Below are 9920 nucleotides of genomic sequence, written 5' to 3'. Positions count from 1 at the left end.
GACGACAAAATGAAATTTAATTCAGCATAGAAGCGAATCATGCGATTTTGGAACTAAAGAAAGTAGCTAGATAAAACTAGTTTTTAAACGAGCATACGAATATATTCTCCTAAACAACTTTAGTCATCAATTTTATTAATTTTTTTATTTGTATAAATTGTTCAATAAAATTCGTGCAATTCGTATATTTAAGATTAAACTTATAAATATCAAACTCTTGTTTGAAACATTAGAAGCCTACTTATTTAATATAATATGTCTCATATATATTTATTTATCGATAATATTTTTTCGAAAATATTAATAATAGTAATTCAGTATACACTAAAATAAAAGTATGTAATAAAAGAAAGATGTGTCCTCCAAAAGCAACATAATTTTGCACTAATATAGATGTAAAATGTGATTTTAATAAATAAAATTTTGTTTAGCATGACGATAAAAATGATGAATATTTATGATGCGCAGATGTCAATTTCATCGAAATCATGGAATTTTATGAATATTTTGATACAGATTTTGATGTAAAACTGTTACTATATGAAACGTGTACGCGTTATCATATGTTTAAAAAGTCTTATTTACTGATTTGCGTTATCACTACCAAGTCATAATCATACTTTGATCACTTTTTTGGAGATTGCGATTATAATTACGCGCTTGTATAACATCACAATCTGGATTAAATTTAATCGCGAATAAAAGTCAAGATATGAATGATAAAGATTATATTCGATTAGGAAAACCCAAAATTTCTCCGGCTGTGTTAATATTATGTCAAGTTTGAATATTATGTCAAAACCAAATATAAATTACTATTTAAAAATAATATAATTTCTCAATTTAATATAATAAGCATTAAAAGAGAGAAAGAGAGAGACACATATTCAAACTTAATTTATATTATATTTAAAAAAATGTAAAATATATATATGATTTAAAAATAATATTCTCAATTTAAATAATATTCTATTATTCAATCTTAAAATAATAATTTAAATGATTAATTTAAAAATTTAATTTTATAGTTCTTTTTTTTGTATTAATGCAAAATACTTCTTAAAATTTTGTATACGAAACTTGTATGTTTGCATTCTCGCCATATTGCATTTCTAAGCAAGAGGGAGCCGTTATTGGCTGAACAACAGCTTATTCCGCAATCATTCGTATGACGTGCGGTCATGCGACACGACTACTCGTCCGTTTTTTTTTTTTTACCGCACGATTCATCCGAAGGGCAGGAAGCAAAAACCGTAGAAGGGAAGTTTAGTGCGCGCGTGCAACAAGAAAGGTATTTTCGCTTGTATGCTTCGAACAAACTTCATATAAGGGAGTTTTTTGCCTTGTTACTACGATATGATATATCATTTATCTGGGTACAAAATTAGTTCCTTATAAATATCTAGTCGCAATAAGAAATGCATGCAAAAATATTTTATATATATATATATATATATATATATATATATATATATTAAATAATTTATATAATTATTATGAATTATATAATATATTTTATAAATGTTATCTAATTTTATATAATTTTACATACACATACACATATAAAAGATAGCAGGATTATAAATTAAAGATTATAATAAATGTCTGTGTGCACATCATTTAATGAAACCAATGATCAAATTAAAAACTTAATTGAAGGTTTTCGATATTTGATACTTATATACTTGATAAATTGATACTTTCTGTCTGTGATAAATTATAACTAATTAATACAATGTAAATATTTTCATACATTTAGTTACATATAGCGATAATAATAAGATGCTTTCATTCTCAAGTATAAAGATATTGTTTCCATCGTTCGTTCCGTTGCACTTTAAGAAGGAACGATGCTTGATGGGAATTCATGCACCGGTATAGGTTCTCACGGATTATCGACTCGAATACCTCATGAAAATTATCAAGCTAGGGCTCACTAGCGGTTGTCGCGTAATGCCATTAATTTGCAGGAACCGATGCAGACCACCGGCTTCATTATCGTTATCAATACTGTATAGAATCGCGTGACAAGTGCGTGACCGCAGATGCGGAACGCCCCCGGTACCTATAGACGTTTGCGTCCAACTGCCTCAATTTATCCTTTAAATTATGCACAATCTCGCTGAGCACAGCGGTTTTTGATCCACATCGAATAAAGGAATCAGTTCTATATCATATTTTATATTGTTTTCATTCTGCCTCCATTTTTTATCTATATTTGTTTAACATTATTATTATACATCGTTAATTGCTATATTTTTTCCAAATAAAATATCTCTAATTTTAAAAAACCCAATTATGTTGAAATCTTTCTGTTTCTTCATCACAATTAAATTCTTGCATACATCGTATAATATACATTCTTGTCTTTTTCTTATTATTATTTTTATATGCGAGCAACTTTATTCTCTACAAAAAAAATATAATTGATCATAATAAATAATATATAATTATTTAGAACAAAAATATAAATGCGAATAAAATAAAAAATACGGAATTTAAATAAAAACAATAATCGATATGAAAGTGGCTCGTCGCGGAAAAAACAATTCCTCCATAGATTCAAGCGTTTTAAGGAAGAACCAACGTGTCATTTTCTTCGTGAAATAGCGGAGAAAGGTCCTGAGAAGAGGCTCGAGCTGGCTCGAACTTGTCCGTAAGGCTAAACTAATTTGCTGCGTGAGGGTGGACGGTTGGAACCTCTAGGTGGGGTGACACAGGACCAGAACTATGGTCGAATGTGAAACGGGGGAAGAAATCGGGAGAGGGAAGGGGCAGGAAGGGAGCTCTAATATCACAGTGGTGGGGTACCGAATTCCAAGTGACCAGTAAAAGTGCCACCCCACGCGGACTTCGTTTCTCTCTTCCCTTTCATCCCCCTTCTCTGCCTTTCTCTCCTCTTCGTCGTCGCTTCTCTCCCTTTTCCCCGATGAATCCCCCTTTCCCTTTCGCTTCGACACCCCCGCCCTTCCAACCCCTCAAAAGACCTCAGCGTTATCCGAGGGGAACTGTGAACTGGGGTAAAAGACTGCTCGTGCTGGGTCGCGAAGAGGACGTTCGTATTTTACGAACACATATATGTGTGTGTGTGTGTGTGTATAAGTCGGGTGTTTTTTTCAACGCACGTGTGTGCAGGTGCGTAACTTCGGAAGAGAAGGAAGTACCTTGACGAGAAGGAGCTCCGACAGTAATGGCTAACCTTTATTCAGATCCCCGCGAGCTCTCAAAGAAAACATTTCTTTAAATCCTTAATGAATTTTGTCATTTTCTACGTATAAAATGCCCTCAAAAGACCTCAGCGTTATCCGAGGGGAACTGTGAACTGGGGTAAAAGACTGCTCGTGCTGGGTCGCGAAGAGGACGTTCGTATTTTACGAACACATATATGTGTGTGTGTGTGTGTGTATAAGTCGGGTGTTTTTTTCAACGCACGTGTGTGCAGGTGCGTAACTTCGGAAGAGAAGGAAGTACCTTGACGAGAAGGAGCTCCGACAGTAATGGCTAACCTTTATTCAAATCCCCGAGCTCTCAAAGAAAACATTTCTTTAAATCCTTAATGAATTTTGTCATTTTCTACGTATAAAATGTATGATATAACTTATAATGAAATAGAGCGTATTTTATTCTTCCAGCTGTATTATATTCTTTTGTGTTCTGCTTCTATATATAAAATATCTCATATGTATCATACAAAGCTAATTTTTGACAAATTTTAATGAAATTTTATCATGGTCATTTACAAAAAATCTAAAATTTTTACAAATACAAAAAAAAAGTTTTCTTTTATTCGTTCAGAAATATAATAGATTCTTTCCTTTTCTTTCTCTTTCTCTCTCACAATTGCTAAAAATTTAATTTTTAATATTACTTTTCTTTTGCTTTTCCTTATTCCCTTTCAACTTTTCATTACAAATATTTTTAACAATAGAAAACAATTTTTCTGTCCAACACACACACACACACAGTTAATAAATGTTCAAAATTTAAAAAAGATTTTGAGAGACAAAAAGATAAGGAAGAAAGGTCATTTCTCTCTTTTGTTCGCAGAAAGGCGTCGGCCCTGACTTTGAAAGAACGTGGGGGTGGCAGGCAGGCAGGCAGGGGGTTAACTCCGTGAGGGAGGGACGTCGAATCGTGGAACACGGGGACGGGAGTGCGGCGCGGCGGCCGCGGCGGACCGGAGGGTTGAATCAGCGCGGGGGTGTATGGGGGAATTAGTGGATGGTCGCGGACAATGTGGGGGATACTTTCTCATATCAAGTATGGCCGCCATCGTGGCACGATGGTCAAAACAATAGTAAGTAGCCGAGGCCGCGGGCGATCCTTCTTCTACCCTGTATCGTCGCGCGCCGCCATGATATATACTTTTCTTTTTCTCTTTTCCATTTTCTTTTTTCCACCTTAATTATCGCCACCTCGCCATCGACAGCGCGCGATCTGCCATTATTCCACCCTCCTCCTCTCGGCTTTCCAGTGCGCAGTGAACAAAGTGGTGTTATCGTCGCGTTATCGCCGGTACGCACGTCCAGGCACTCCTCAGCGGTATTTAACAAATGGATAATAATAAAGGATCATCGACGAGTCGTGATTTTCCGGAGTGGTTTTGCATCCGTACTGCATTACGCTGCTGATCACGGTGAGTACGATCTTTCGTCCTGATGATCGAGATTATCTGCAATTACGTTAGAGTACGTACTGCGATGCTACATATGGATTAAAATTAGTATAATTTTCTGCATGTAATATTTTCCAATGCTCCATATATACGGCAGAATAATTGTCACGATAATTGGAACAAATTAATTATAGTTCTTTGTTTGTACCACCGAAATTTTTAAACTCGTACTAGCTTCGAGCTTTACCTCTAGATCCTTACAGTTTGCATCGATAAGTTGAAAAGCAAAGTATTTATCGATCAATGAAATTCAAATCTATTTCGTTGCAATTGTGGAAACATTATGGATATTAAAAATTTTTTATTTGCGTGTACATTCTTCTAGAAATTTAATTTATAAGACTCGAATAATAGACTTCTTCTTATTACATAAAAATCTCTTTTCGCGATTTAAAAAATTATCATTAGTCATTTGTCACCTACAATTGTTACAATCGAGAAAGATAACACGATAAGCCAAAGTGACAGGATAAAACGCTACTGTTGAAACAATTTCTGCGTTCGAATCAATTGGTGTCCGTTACTGATGGATTATGAAACCCAAACTTCGCATGTCTCGAACTTCCGGACGTTTTCGCCGAAATAAGCACGATCCGCTCCCTCTTTCAGGGTGGACTAAGAGTACCGACCGGTTGGTTACTCTCGCGACGTCTTTTGCATGTGAATACTCCACGTGGTTCATCCGGCGACACGCATTGCGCAGATCCGACCTTTCGTGATCCCCACCTCTGTACGAGAATCGCACCTTTTACCATACCGTTACAGATTCATGTGTAAACCACCGAGCGAGTAGACTGTGTCAATTTATCCTTCACGATACACTTTGTGATTTAAAACAATCTGATTCTATGTGATTTTCTTACCGCACGCGCATGCATGCAGACTTAGAAATATTGATTGATAAGAAACTTATATCAAAGAATCGCAAATTTAATTTATATTTACATTTTAGATGTACATTAAAGCATTCTTGCATTCTTAAGAAAGAGAAAGAGAGAGATTCATATTTATCATATATTTTTAAATGATTAAAAAGTAAAGAAAGAATAATTTAAAAATTAATAGGAAAAAACATCAAGTACGATGCAAAGAATTAAATTAAAAGTTGAAAGAATACTTTTAATAATATATCCTTACTATTTTTCAATGATACTGTATATATACTCTATATGTCAAATATAAATTATATTTATGCATTTCTCACACGAACAAGAAATATTAGAAACTATATTTTAAGAATATTGCAGATATTAAATTTCTTTACATATAATGATACAAGTTTTATTAAAAATAATTTTATCAAAATTATTAAATTAGATTAATTATATTTTTTCTAAATTAATCACTCTTCTCTAGAAAGAATTTAACTGAAAAAAGGAAATAATTTTGATAGATTTAGGATCTCACACTCTAGAGAATATATATTTGAACAAAATTCATATACTTCCGAAATATGTTCTATTTTATTACAAAATTCTCAAATAAATAAAAAAATGTTTTCCTGAAAAATAAAACTTTCTGATTCATAAATTATTAAAGTACTTATTTTATTGAAATGTCATGCGTTACAACATCAAATCTTATGTTTCATCGTAATTAAAGCGATACTTTAACGAAAGCCACGACGAAGTCGATCTGCCGCTTGGAGACGAATCGCTTCGGATGGACATTTCAGGACATTGAAGAGAGGGTGGATGGGATGGATTTTCAGGACTGGCGCGATGATATTTGTCTTGTTTACGGGAAGACTTATGCGCGTGTGCGAACCGCCGAAGTTTGCTGCTCGATCAATAGGCCTCTACTGGAATCACACGTAAACGGGACCCGTGTGTATCCGCACACGCCCACGCGGCACGCGCGCGCGGACGTGTACGCACACGCGTACGTACGCGTAGCGTATACGCGTGCGTTCACTCGCTCGCGCGCGCGCATCGAACCAATCCACGCGAAAAGTTCGCGCGAGCTTCTCTTTCGACTTTTTGCAAAGGAGAGTTATAAAGCTTTCATAATTCACTGTCCATATCCGCTATCGATCTCCTTCTCTCTTTCTCTCTCTCTCTCTCTCTCTCTCTCTGAACTCGTGTTGATGTCTCCGCTTTTATTGCTTCACCTTACGTTCGATTGATTTTGCTTGCTTTTGTCGACCGGCTTTCTTGTTTCTTTTAATTAGATTTCATATTAGTTTTATCGAATAAGAAAAATGTTGGAAAGATATAAAATTTAAGTCAAGTATATAATACATATTACTAAATTACATTTATTTTAAATATGTCACGCATTAGTAGAAAATAATTAACATTTAAAACCAGCTTTAAATATCTTTTTGCTGCTCATGTATAGTATAATTCAATTTCCAGCAAAGCGCAATTAAATTAATAGCACGTACTATTATAAAACAGCTATGATTATGTAACCTGTCATTCGTCATTCGAACTCCATATCATATTTTATATTTGTTAAAATTATCAAGCTGTTAATTGTTATTACTATCATTGTGACTGTGTTGCGACGGGAACAGCTGCGAAAATACGTTCGATATACGCTCATCCATTATTTCGTGAGAGTGCAACGTTGTTTGTCATTCAACATCCCACACATCGGCACACTATCCGTACAAATGAAAAGAAATCTAGCGAATGCGATACGCGCGTATATGTATAATATTACAATGCTCTAGGCATCTTTCACGTCGTTGTGTTCCTGCATCTCTAACATAACGTGTTTTCCCGATACCCTTTCGCGAACGGTGAACCCAACCCTCCCGCGGATCGGATCACCACATCCCTCTCTCTATCATTCATCCAATTTCGGCGGTGAATTTCCACAATGTCCCCGCGCGAACATACGGGCCTATTTACACGTATTTTTGGAAAATCTGTCAAACGTTGCGTTGTAGAAATATACGGGTGTCGCAGAAATCCCCGTCCTCACCCGGTTGCTTTTACAACCCTCGCGTAATCCATTTTCCATCCCGTTGACATACGTACATGCACCAACTGCGTTGTTGTAATAACCGTTATGTAATGTAACAACCGTTGTTCTTTTTAAACCAGAAATTAAAAACAAATTCTCGGGGGGATATCCTCTGAAATAATGCATTTTATTAAATTTGATAAAATTAAAAACTAACTTCAAATATCGGTAATTGTGTGCATTTAAATAGAATAAAAGTAAAAATACAGAATACACACATACATAATTTTTTAAAGTATAGTAAATTAGAAGATTTATATATGTGCGAATATGATTTATATAGCTCTCTAATAAAAAATAAAAAACAGATTTTAACTTATTATATATAAAAAAAGTTGCAGACTTAAAACAACGAACAATTTAATTACTAAATCTAGAGTTCATTACTAAATTTAATAACTAAAATATCCAGGCGCTCAGATAATTCCAAAAATCATCTACCACAGAAAATGCAGTAAAACGCAATACTAGGACGATGGTAGGGTGGGGAGATTTGTATCGGTCTCCAAAGGTGGTAGGGACGTAAAAACGGCATGACAGGCCCTTCATAGGGCATCGTGCCTATATTTAACAGTAACCTGGCAGAATCCGAAGGGGCGTATACTGCCGAGGGTCGCGGATCAGACACGCGAATACCTACCTGATCTCGGTTAAACCACGTCTTATACATCGTCATTTCCATATCTCTCCGACAATTTCCTCGAGTTTTCGCGTCTTAATTCTATCCAACCATCGTTTCCACGTATATTTTACACTTTTGTGGATTTCATCGATTTGATGTAGATCGATATCGAATATAAAATTCTCAAGTGACGCGACAACATTTCGATGACCTTGATTTCCTTATTTTCGCGAAAAGAAGAGACTAACAACGACACGAAAATGGAAATACCTTCGCGCTTGACCAGCGACAATATAAAATATTAGAGTATATAATTATAGATACAATATAAATGTGAATAATTAATTGTATAAAATGTCATTTTAAAGAAAGAGCTACGTTGAAGAAAGTAAGAAAAAAATCTGCTCAATAGATTTTCTGTTTTCGCGAAATTTTTATCAAATGCCAGATTATTTTTCGCAACTTTTCTCTTGACAAGAAGGCGAGGCAATTATTCTGTCGCAAAATGCGTGCTGTTTCAAGTTTGCAGTACAGGCAAAATTTTTGCAACCGAGATATGTGACGAAGCTATGCTCGCGATTTACCACGATGATGTATGGTTTTCGAGATATTTTGTTTGACATCGGAGCAATTTTCATAATTCATCATGAAACGAAAAACGATTTGAAGCACGAGTATCTCGCGGGTGAGAATTTAGATATAAGTTGCGGTTAAGTTGTCATAATTTTGGAATAATATGTGCATGAATAATATTTCTGTGAATATTGCAAATATTTAACAGAAATATTTTGTTAACGAACATGAATTATAATATAATTTATAATAAAATTAATACTACACGCAAACAATATGTATCAAAACGATATATATAAAAACTAAATATATAAAAATTAATAAAATTAGTAATTCATTTTTTTACATCTAATAAAAATAACAAATTGTAAGATCGCAGAAAAAAAATTAATAAATTTCTGCATTGATAATTTTTTTTTTTCCCTTTGCTACATTGGCGATAAAATAGGCAGTCTACCTATGAGAATCATTAAAATGTTTCCGAGCTTGTGCACGCACGGCTCACGCGATCTTTTCTCACGCGTGTATCATGCACGACTGGACATAATGGCTAGATATCGTTGAGAGTTCACTAACCGCGTACCGTTCACTTGCATTCGCGATACGAAGCTGTCATCCTGAATTAGTAATTATGTCGCGCTTCTGAAATGCATATTCGTACTATCCTCCGAATTCCCTGAATGCGTGGGGTGGATGTATAATATGAGTCATGTGGGGGTGCTCGCCCCCTTCCCCCTTCCCTCTCTTTCTTCGAGACCGCATGTCCATCGCGCGCGAGCGAGGGTGTCCCGTTCGCCGTATCTCGTTCGTCAAGTTTCGCATGTGTCTTTCAGCAGAGCACGGAGTGCTCGTTAGCCGACCCCAACCTTCCATCCCCTCAAACCCCGTCGAGCGAAATTATTATCATCTTTCTACCGAATTAATATCGCCTCCTACGAGCATTCGCGATCTTCTATGCCAGTGAGACGTCGTATTCGAACTGTATATTAAAAATATTTCCGAATTAAATATCGAATATACTAATATGATAAATTATACAATCCACAGCAAAAAAGTAATTTATATATATATATTTAT

The sequence above is a fragment of the Formica exsecta genome, unplaced genomic scaffold (genome assembly GCF_003651465.1).
Source record: "Formica exsecta isolate Colony F162 unplaced genomic scaffold, ASM365146v1 scaffold138, whole genome shotgun sequence".
Taxonomy (NCBI): Eukaryota; Metazoa; Arthropoda; class Insecta; order Hymenoptera; family Formicidae; genus Formica; species Formica exsecta.
This window is presented reverse-complemented; position numbering follows the sequence as displayed.